This window comes from Pteropus vampyrus, unplaced genomic scaffold, assembly GCF_000151845.1.
Source record: "Pteropus vampyrus isolate Shadow unplaced genomic scaffold, Pvam_2.0 Scaffold37, whole genome shotgun sequence".
Lineage (NCBI taxonomy): Eukaryota > Metazoa > Chordata > Mammalia > Chiroptera > Pteropodidae > Pteropus > Pteropus vampyrus.
Genome location: NW_011888818.1, coordinates 8,242,719 through 8,255,074, shown reverse-complemented (window position 1 = coordinate 8,255,074; position 12,356 = coordinate 8,242,719).

Genomic DNA, 12,356 nt, shown 5'->3' with positions numbered 1-12,356 from the left:
AAATCGGAGGACAGCATTCATTCACCCTTTAGGAAAGGCAACTTTAAATTCCTTTTAGTCATTGCTTGTAACTGAGTTTAACTGCAGAAAATCCTTCAGTTGACCTACAGCCAATCTTTTACTTTTTTCTTTAATACAATTGCTCAGAAAGTAACCAGTCCATCTGAATTGCTGGAATGAGAGCAACGCTTAAAAAAAATTAGAAGCACAAACAAGCAAAAAAGTGTCAAAGCCATATGGTTAGGGAATATCAGAACTGATGCAGGTAAATAATTAAAACAGTTTAAGTGGTCTTTTTTTCCAAACGAAAAGAAAATTTCAGGACCACATGGCATTAACATATCACATATGGAAACTAATTAAAACCCTGTCAGAGAAATCTTGTCATCTCTTAAACTTGGGTATGTGAACAAGAAAATAGGACAAGATTGCTACAGAAGTGAGCGAAATAATTTGCTTTGGAATTTGTCATAATTTAAGAGAAACACATTTTAAGAACCAAAGCTGCTTATTCTGGGAATGTTACTATTGTTTTGATCAGAAGTAAATTCAAGTTTGAACTAAACAAATTCAGAATATTTCTTAATTATAGAAGAGTTTGAATGTGCTATTACATGGCATCTGAGGATCATGTCATCAAATCATTGCATTAACTTAAAACAAATCATGAAAATGAATAAAAAGCCAGGGAATCTCATTCCAGAGGAGTTTAAAAAAGAGATGAAGTGGCACAGAATTGGTATTCAGATCCCACGAGTTCAATTTTTAGCTCACTGAGTGTTTGATTACATGGTCAGTCAAGAATTGCCATTATCATCACCCCATCCATGACCCTCAATGGGTTATTTAAATTGTGCATTTCATTCCACTTTCTTATTCCCCTGGAAATTTTGGTACATGTAAACATATTCCACTGAGCTGAGTTTAGCCGGATGCAAATTCTCTATTACCCAGCACCTTCCTATCCCACAAACCACCCATCAACATACACATGTACTCTCTCTTCCTCTTTGTTTTGTTAAAATTAGATGTCTTTCATGGATTCTTAAAGACAAACCTTTGAAGAATTATTCTCAGCTTTCTATCTTGGCATTCCCTAATCAGAGTCAAACTGAGAAAAAATATTGTTAGACCCACTACTAGTTACTTTGAATGTAACCCTATGAGTTAGGGAATATTATTATCTTAATTTAACAGATAAAAACGGTGATGATTGAGAGAATACTTGACTTGCCAGAATTCACACAGCCAGAAAGTGACATAGCTGGTACTAAAACCGTATAGTGTCTTTCTCAAATGCCTAAACAGATAAGCATTATGCAAGAGTGTCTAATTTTAAAAGAAATGACCCGATTTCAATGTGAGGGTCCTCATTAGTGAAAAGAGTTTACCTTAATATTGACAACCCTTGCCCAGAATCTGGAGCTGTATTTGCTTTTGAAAATGAATCTTTTGGTCCTAGAATGGTTCTGAAATATTTCTCATGGAAAAATTTGTAAAATAAATGGAAAGAAGAATGTATAACTAATGAAAGCATCTGAGACAGGAATTCAGCTGCCAAGTTAATCAGCTGGAATGTTAAAAATTACTAACAGTAAAAATTACAATATTACTTTCTTAACACAATATAACGTATATTCAAATACTCATATAAAAGCAATCTTTGGACTCAAAAAATAAGATTATAGGAAATCATCACACACACACACACACACACACACACACACACACACACACACACACACATATATACTCATGTCTGTCATATTGCAAGAATCTCCGTAAAAAAATTTCACACTCTCATTTGGTAAGCTATTTCGTTTTGGGATGATTCTAAAAAAAATTTGTTTTCTTTTTCCAAATATAAATAACACAGATCAATAAAGTCCTTTTAATCTTGTTTGGTTTAATTAGAGCATAATTTAGCTCTGTGTGAGTTTTTAAAAATTTATAAGGTGAAAGTATATGCAACTTCTTTCTTCCCTCTTTAAGTCTATACTGTATAATTAACTCTCTTAGGTGGACACAGACTGAAAAACGTCACAGTGCCAGACACTTAGATGCCATCATATGATTTTATGTGGAGCCTAGGAAAATTGCCACCTACACACAAGTATGTATAGCTATCAAGATTCAGATAATACCTTTGGGTCCAGGTGTCCAACACTAATGAGATCAAGGTGTTAGGTCTGAGCCTTAACTTGCTTTAGATCTCTTGTATTGCTTACCATTGTACTCTGCTCATTCAGGAAATATTTACTGATTTAATAAATGAAGCAATGTATTCTGTAGGAGAGATGATAGTTTTGCAAACAGCAAGAATTTTTCTTTTCTTTTTCTTAAAGAGAACATGTTGGAGTCAGGGAATTTTCCTTCCATGAAAGAAAAAACCTCATCAGATAGCAGGGATGCATCCTGGCCATTGGACTCAGGAATATTGCTAGCACCTTCTCATTGTAAAAGAGGTTGAAAAACACATTCAATTGCCTCTTAACCTCTTATCCAGGCTAAATAATCTTTATTGTCTGTGAATAGCTGTCTCTTTCTACAGGCCGCTATAGCGGACTTAATCAGAGTCAGAGAATACTCAGAATCAGATATATATGCAAAGCCATCAAGTGGAGGCAGTAAGCAGTCAGTCACAAGTCAGGAAAACAGAGGAAGATGTAAAACTGATGAAGCAAATAAGCTAAAACTAAGCAGTCAGCAGCAAAGAGAATGGAAATCATAATCTGAGTGAAAACCAAGACTAGAAAGGTAGTCATAGGTTTTCCTGATCCAAGTTATTAAACCGAATGTCAAGATAAGAAATGTGTCATAACTCAGACTTCTGGGTTAAACACAACATAATAAGGACAAAAATGCCAGGAAGTTACTAGCTGCAGGAGCACACTTTGGTACCTTTGTGTCCCGCAGCAACTCCTGCTCCCCCTGACTTTCACTCGAAATTTAATCAGCTTCCTTTCTGCACAAACTTTCACAATGATTTTCAGGTTGTCACTTCCACATTTTACTACTTATTATTTTTCCTTTTTTTTTTGTTTTGTTTTCAGAATCACTTTCTTAGACAAGGTAGGTTTTCACAAAGGAAACAAAAAAATAAATAACTTACTCTACTTTTGGTTAAAAATCTCTTTTGAATTATTCTTTGATCTCTATCAAAGTAGCTGTTAAACACTTACCAGTGAGTTTCTGAAATACTGTAGTCACAATTTAACTCAGACATGACTATCTAGCTCTTGAGCTCTTCTCTCTGACATTTGGAACTGAATATAGTAGCTTAAATAAATGAATATGTCATTTCTCTGTTTTACTTTTCATGACCATTGATGTGATAGATATCAGAATGGAATTTTTTTTTCATTTTCTACATTATGCCAATAAAGAGGGCAGAAAGATAATACTATCTTTAAATGGAATCCAGTGTCTCATGAGTATTCAAGACTTAAAGTAGCTGACATTGGCAAGGATTACAGAATAAAAAGCCCCAGTGATAGGTCTATAATAAAAATGTGGTTTTATCAGAGAAGACATTCTGCTTGCCTTGCTTCCTTTATCTGACATCTAATCAGACTGGAACTGGATTATACCAGGGAGAATTGTATTGTAGCACTGGACACCACCCATTCCTATAGGCTGAAAAGTGGTCATGATTCCTAGTTGGTCACATCTTTTCCTTTGCAAGGTAAATATCCCACTCCCACGTATCTTCTAAGAAATTAACACCATAAACAAAACTTGGGTGCTCATACTACTGTTTTCCAAGTAATGATTAAGAACTATAATTTTTTGTCGATTTGAAGATTGTATAAAGGTCAAGGGGAAAAAAAACCAACAATTTCTCTTTGTTGAGACTCTCAATACACAAAGGGCCTAAGAAATAGACATTATATTTTCTAAATATGTTTAAGGTGATGCTTTATTTTTCAAAAGCAACCCTAGTATAAAAAATAAATTTAATGTAATGAGTTCTTATTAGTTATACTGCCAATGAGAATAGAGCTAATACTTTATATTTTTCTGTTTCTGGGTTTTTAGATAATTTCCCATGCCTTAATGGATCTCTCAAAAACTTTACAAAATAGGTTGCACTTTGATAGGAGAAAAAAAAATCACAAAATTTATTAAATGCTTACTACTTTATATTGGCATATTTGGATACTTGCAAATATATTACTTCTAATCCTTAAAACACTCTAGCAGAGTCAATTTATAGATTAAGAAAATGAGGCTCAAAAAGATCAATTTTTTGTTTCCTGAACACATGGAGAGTAAATGAAATTCATTCATTCATATATTCAAGTCTCTACTCACTTTTCCACTTGGATATGTTTGCATTATCTCAAACTTTATATTTTCAAAATTGAATTTATTGGCACTATCAAATCTACTCCTCTTCATTTTCCCCTTCTCAAAAAGGACAATGCCATCCTCCCAATTGCTCAAGCCAAAAATGTTGGAATTACATTTCCTTTTATTTTTCCTCATCCCACATCAAGTTCATCAGCAAATACTATTAGTTCTACCTTATTTATTCTAAATGAAACCATTTCTCATCATTTGTGCTTCAATCACTTTGTTTTAACCATCATCACTCTATAGGACCATTTTCTTTTCTTTTGTATATTTTTAACTTTATTTTATTAGTTTCAAGTATATAGTACATTGGTTAGACATTTATATAGTCTATAAAATGATTCTCCTAATTGCTCTTTCTCTCCTCTGGCTCTCCACCTGGCCAATACAGTAATGCTAACTGTATTTCCTATTCCATGCTCTCCATCCCCGTGACCATCTATCAACTACTAATTTGTACTTCTTTAACCCTTCACCCCATTCTCCCAGGCCCCCAATCCCCTCTTCTCTTGCTGTCACCTGATTGTCCTCTATATTAGTGAGTCTATTTTAATGAGTCCGTTCTTTTTGTTCCTTAGATTCCTCACATGAGTGAAATTGTATGGTATTTATCTTTCTCTGTCTGACTTATTTCACTCAGCATAATATCCTCTAAGTCCAGAACCATTTTATACAGTCTCTCTAATTCCATAGTCTCTCTGTAGCCTATGCTATGCAAAGCAGCTAGGATATTCTATTGAAAAAATAAATCATATTAATGTCACTTTTGTGCTCACAACCTTATAAGAGCATAGTATTTCAGTCTAAGTGCTAACCATGGTCCTAAAGGTTTTACATGACTTATTTCACCTGTTCTTTCACTTTCTCACTAGCCCCACACAATGTACAATGGCCTTCTTCCTTGACCAGAGCAAACACACACTGCTACATGCCATTTGAAAATCCCTCTTTTTGGATGCTTCATCTCTTAGATAGCCATCATGGCATCTCATTTCATTCAGGTCTCTGATCAAGCAATCTTATCACAAAGACTTTACCTAATTAATTTAAAATACCATGCTATTACTCTCCCCTTCTCTACTTTAATTTTATTCTAAGCACATTATCAACTTCTATAAAATTATTTAGTTAGTTTTATTAATCTTGTGTTATTAGAATGGTATCTCTAGAGACTAATGACTTTGTTTTGGCTTATTACTGTATCTCTAGCACAGAAAACAGTGTCTGGAACATAGAATACTATTAATGAGTATTTGAAATATTAACATATTCAACAAATATTTATTAAGTCTCAGAAATGTGCTAGACAATATCTTCTGAAAGATTTAAATCTAATGGAAAAAAATAAACACTGATCATGTAGTTAGTTATAAAAGTACTGAGTAATAAAATCAAGATTTACACAGTGGTGCTGGAGAAGGCAACAGTTAGGCATAAGCTACTTTAAGATATCTGAGAAGATATCCTAGATTGACTGTGAGTATGACTTAGATAGTCATAAAAGAAGATGGCAAAGCAAGAGAATTCCAAGAGACAGAACAGCAAGTGCAAAAGCTGCCAAGTATAGTGAAAGCAAGCAAAATTCACTTGAAAAGTTAAATAATTTTTAAGTTGAACAATTAAGCACATTTAGCAAAAAAAGAGTGGTGGAAAATAAACTAGAGAGACTCATTTCATGCATTAATCTTTTTTTCTAAACACAATGGAATCTATGAAAACTAGAGTTTTTTCAAAGATCAGTTTAAAATAGGAACACTGGATTAAAATATGAAACATAGATGTGGAAATATAATTTAGGAAGCAAAGGAATAATATAGCATGGTAACAATTAACATAAAAAGTCCACAATGAATTATAAAAAAAAAATACTCTTGATTAAAAGAACAGCTTTTATTTGAGATAATAAAAAGTTCTGTAGATGAAAAGTGGTTGTACGACAATGTGAATGTGCTTAATGCCACTGAAGTGTACATTTAAATATTGTTAAAATGATAAATTTTAGGTTGTTTATATTTTAGCACAATAAAAAATTAAAAGTTAAAATTTAATAAAAATAAAAAGCACAATAAAATACTAGACATATTTTTTAAAAAGATTTTAGATTTTATTAGTAATAGGGAACAAGAGGCTATGGAGTTAGGCATGATTCATAGATTTCTAGTTTAAACAGTTTGATGGGGCAGATTGTGAGATAATATGTAAGTGAAAATAAAAAGGAAGCAGTCAAATATGGAAATTGGAAGCCGAGAAAACAGGTCTAGACTGAAAATAGCAATGCGGGAGTTGTTGGCATGGAGATAGCAATTGGAGCCTTTGGAATAAGTGGTTTTGCTATGGAAGAATATATAGGAACAAGAAAAGTGGATTCATGGAGAATCTAACAGGAAAGTAAAGAAGGAAAAGAAATAGAAACCAGGAGAATATTTAACAGGAGTAGAGTGTTTCAAGGAGGGAGAAGTTAGGTAAAATTATGTTCGTAAACCATATACTATCTAAGGAGTGTCTTTTTATTTGGTGACAAAAATAGCATTGATGACTTTAATAAAAGTACTTTGAGTGGAGGAATAAGGGTCTAAAATGGAATGGGTTGGAATGTGAGTGGGAAGTGGAAAAACTAGAGGAAAAGTAATTTAGAATACTCCTTAAGAGGTTGTTAAAAAGGGAACAAGAACTAGACAGCACCTGGATTGCTAGAAAAAGTCAAGGAGGTACTTATTTTTTTTTTTTTATAGGAAGGGAAAGACTTAAGAAGCAGGTATAAATGTCATAGGAAGATGCTTGTGGAAAGACAAAGTTTCAAGTAAGAAGAGAATGCTCTGGATTGATTCTCAAGATGTTTGAAAAGAGAATCAGATCCAGGTCATAGGTGATGTAAGAAGGGAGACCACTTTCATTATGACAGGAGGAAAGAATGTTCTCTTAGAACTGGAGAGTGAACAAAGAGGGTTGTCTGTGCCTCACGAAGCCATAGTTTTTGTAACACAATCAGCATCTTCTGTGAGAAAAAATATTCTGCGATATCCAAAATAATTTGTCTAAATACTTAGGATTTTACTAAAAGATTTTATTTGGATATTATCAAGGGGGCTTCTGTTCATGTTTCTAGATGTCTCCATTTCCAGACAAGTAGGGTAGTTACTTCTCTGAACGGGCATGTACTCCCATGTCCTCGTGTCTGTTTCCCCTGCCAAACCAAATCTTCATTTCCTTTGTGCCAAGCTGAGGGTTTGGTGCTCGGGATGCAAAAAGGAAAAAAAATATGGTTTTATAGTTCATTTATAAGTGAAACACAAATAGATGATTATAACCCAGTGGGTAAAATGCTGGAATGAGGGAAGTATTTTCACTATATTATCCCATATTACTAAGAAATGAGCTCCTGGAGTATAGAACATATCTTGTTTATCTTTGGCATCTCTTTAGCACAATTAGTGTTATATACATCCAAAGAATTCAAAAATAATTATTGAACTACTGAAATATTGAAAATAGTAGTACAATATCTGTATTTATGAATACTATCAATGTAATAAAATATCCTAAAGATTTTTTGTCACGATTTCATTTTTGGTTTTCTGAATTGTCAGTCACTCCTAAGAATTTTTGCTAAGAAGGCAATTAATTAGAGTACTCGAAATTATGTACCTTTACCAAAAACTATACTTCTGATTTGAATCCTAAATACATGGCTTCTATCTACACTGTACTACTCATCTGCTTCTCTAAAATAACAGTACATTTTAAAGACTAACACTAATAGAAATCAGAGTATTTTAGCTCCCAATAATCATGTTGCATGTCAGAATTTATTAGTGCATATCCAATATTAACTTTGAAACACTAATGTTCTGTGGTTGTATACTGAGGCAATTTATAATTCCAGAAATAACTTGATAAAAACTTCATTTATTGAGTTCTCTTACAAGCTCATCTGCAGCTCAGACTTATATGGCATTTACATTTAGAGACTGATAAGAGAGAATAGTTGAAATAAAATCTCTGTATATATATTGCCATTTCAAAATATTTAGAGAAATAGACTCGATCATTGTTTTTACTCTGAAGGATTGATGGCATTGTATAAATGGAAATATTGATTCATTGAGTTCTGATTATACTTCTGATTTCAAGGTGAATGCTCCTAGATGGTGGGATTTTCTTTGTTTTGTTATTTAAGATACACACGGTGGAGTTTATTATATATAATTAATGAAATATGATATTAATTAATTATATATCATTAATGCAATAAAATTATTGAACATAATCTTCAGAGGTAATTTTACACTTATGTGGATTTTTATCACTGTAAAATTTGCCTTTTCATTTTACTTTTTTCTTTGAGCAAGAGCTTTACGCAACATCTCTGCTGTGTTAAGGTCAGCAGCAGCAAAGAAACACAAATAATAGAGAATCTGACTCCAAAATTCTCCTTAGTCATTTTTTTTTTTATTTCTTTTGGCCTTATATTTTAGACGCTGATAAACAATACAGCAATGGTCGAAGGCAGATTCTAGAAACCAATTGCTTGGGTTCAAATTCCAGCTCTGCCACTTATTTTCTGAACTACAACAAAATTTTCTATCTTAAGAGTACTTAGAAGAATTAAATAAATTAATGCATGAGAAGCACAAGAAGAGTGCCAGGTACACAGTAAGCACTCAGCATGTGTGAGGTGTATTGTCACTATGGTCCTGAAGCATATGGTTTTGGACTATTCTGAGCACTTTACCTAAATCTTCTTGGTTTGATTTTAATAATTCTAGTTCATGTTAACAGACAATCAATAGATTTTCTTGTTCAACTTAGAAATATAAATAAATAAGCAACATAAAAGTAAAGTTGAAGAAAATATACTGCTAAACTTTTGCCTAAGAGTTGACACAGCAATAATTTCATTAGCCTACCCATCACTGTAATGTTTAGAGAATAAAATTTTATAAGATCTTTGAATTTCAATTTCCACTATTTCAAACTACAAATTACTTCATTGCTGACAGTTGTCACATTCTATGTGTTATATCTTATTAGGCCATTATCATAAACTGCCAAGTAGGAAGAAAAGCACTCAATTATTTTTTTTCTTAAAAGGATCATAGCAAAGCACATATTTTCCATTTGCAGAGTAAAATATGTGTATTGCTGAAGTGCAAGGAGGGAAAGGAAGACTAAAAAAATATGACCATTCAATCCATGTAATTAGAAATGAATTCTAGAAAAAATAAAATAATATAAATTGAAAGATTTTTAAAGAAAGTCAAACTTACAAATTTGATGATATTTTTTTTCTCTTTTTAATTTTAGACATTACCATAATAATTTACATTTCTTTTTGAAAACTAACACTGGTCTAGGCACAGTGCTAACTCCTTTACATTAATTATCTTCTTTAATCCTCAGTATAACAATGTTATTTGGTACTATTGTTATCTCTCACTAAATTTTAATAAAACACCAAAGCTCAGAGAGGTTAAGAGATTTGGTCAATATTACTCAGCTAATAAGTAGGGAAGTTTAAAGTCTAAGTGTTTTTTTTCTAGGACCCATGTTCTTAAACTATGCTATATTGCCTTTTAAAGTATTTATTAAAAATAGCCAAACCTCAAACTTTTCTGTAATATATTATTATTTTTATTCTGATATCCTGAAAAAAAGTTTTGATTTGAGTACAGAGACTTCAAGATTTTTAGAATATAAATGAACTGAATTCAAATTCTAGCTTTGTTACTGGAAAGCTTTTTGATCTTTGAGACAGTTTAAAGTTTATGAGCTTCAGTTTGCTCATCTATAAAATAAGTTTAATAATGCTGCCTCATATAGTTATTGTAAATTTTATATGAGTTAATGAGTTAATATATGTAAATCATGTAGACCAGTTCCTGGAAAAAAATATTCAATTAATTTTAGCAACAACTATTTGCCAAAAGTAAGAGCTTGGGCTCAGAAAGTTATTGAATTAATTAAAATTAAGTTCGACTATGAGTGGCAGAAAAATTGAAATGACAGTGGCTTTGTAAAGATAAAAGTTTGTTTCTATCTCACGTAAAAGTCTGGAGAATTATTTCAGGGCTAATGTGTCTCCTGTGTCAGGAACCCAGCTTATTCTATCTTAGTCTTCCAAGTATATTCTCCATTTCTTCAGTCAGCTCATGGTCAACTTTGGCTTGACCATATCCATCCATATACATCTACATTCAAGTCAGCAGAGAATAAGGAAGACTAAAAAAGGAAGGGATAAAAGTATAGCTTATCTCTTAAAGAAGGTTCCTAGAAACTGACACATATAACTTGGTCTGACATGACTTTGGTTAGAAGTTAAAGACAAGGCATAATTAAGAGCAAATACAATCTTTATTCTAGGCATGAAAGAAAGGACAATCACTTTTCACAACAAAGGATTTCTTATAAAGTATTAGATGTATGTATTACCTTTTACATTTTTAATAAATCCTCTGCCCTAGTTATATATTTTCTCCTATTACTTGCTCTCTTTGTATTTTTAAGTAGAAAAAGCAAAAAACAAGAGTTATTAGTCTGAAAAGGCAGCATAGCATGATGATAGCACTGTTTCTGGAAGAACATATAATGAAGAACCATAAATCTCTACTTTTTAAATCTCTTGTCTCAAAAGTAATAAATAACACATTTGTGATAAAATAACACATATTTTCCATGCAAATATTTTTGGAGAAACATGGGGAATAAATTAATATTTTTCAATAACCACTGCATGTCCTATTGAAGCACTTGGATAGTTCACCAAAATAATAGACAAAATATTGACTCTTTCAGTTAGTGTTTCTTGATTCAATCAAAAGATCACAGTTTTGTTTCTCATAAATAAAAGTGCATAAATTATATAATCCATAAGCAATCTCTAAAAATTAGGGTTTTTTTTTTTAATGTTAAACTTGGTATTTGTCTACATTTGGAAAAGTATAGAAAACAGAAAAAAAAAGAGTAACTCTACATTGTAAAAACCTGATGAATACTACAAAAGCCAAGTGATTAAAGTCAACAACAGTGATAAATCAGGGTGATGGTATAATCTTGATATGATCTGAGGGTGGTGGTACTTTGTCTCCGTGGTCTTCCTCCTCAAAAACATAATCCCAGTCTAACCATGAATAAAACCTCAGATAAATTTCAATAGAAGAACACTTTGTAAAATACCTAACCACTACTCTTCAACTGTCAAAGTCATCACAAAGAAGGAAAATCTAAGAAACTGTCACAGCAAGAGGAGCCAGAAGATACGTAACAACGAAACATAATGTGTTATCTTAGATGGGACTCTGAAACATAAAAAGAATGTTAGGGGAAAAGTAAGGAAAGCTGAATACAGTATAGTTTTAGTTAACCAAAAATGTGTCCGTATTTGTTTCTTTAGTGGTGGCAAATGTACTATACTAATGTAAGATGTGAATAGTAACAGAAAATGAGTGTGGAGGTATGTAGGGACTCTGTACTATCTTTGCAACTTTTAAATAAAAAGTTTATTTAAAAGTCAATATTTTTGTGATTACACTACCTTTTATAAAAATATCAGTGGAATTTCTTCTTTTAAAACATTACCAGTTTTATAATTGGGCAACTCTCTAGAAAGTCATCAATAGAATGCTACTTTATTTTACAAATAAAAATATCATTCATGCAAATGATGCAAAGGCATAAAAACAGTTTGGAGATGGCAGAAGTCTATGTAGTGTTTCTGCTGCTCATCTAGAGATAAGTTGAGTGATAAAAGAAACGAAATCCAGAATCCTCTTGGCCCTTAATTATTCTTGATTGTTATAGTTGAAGAACATCTAAAAGTCACCTAGGATAGTTTGCAGATTTCTTGCCTGCCTATGTTCTTTGGATAGGAAGTTCTGCTCAACAAAAACTTTGATCATAAAACAACTATTTGACATCTAATGACCTGCTTAGAATCTATCTATCTGGAATTGAAAAGATTTTTTGTTTATTTATTTGTTCATTTTACCTCCCCCGGCTAGTCC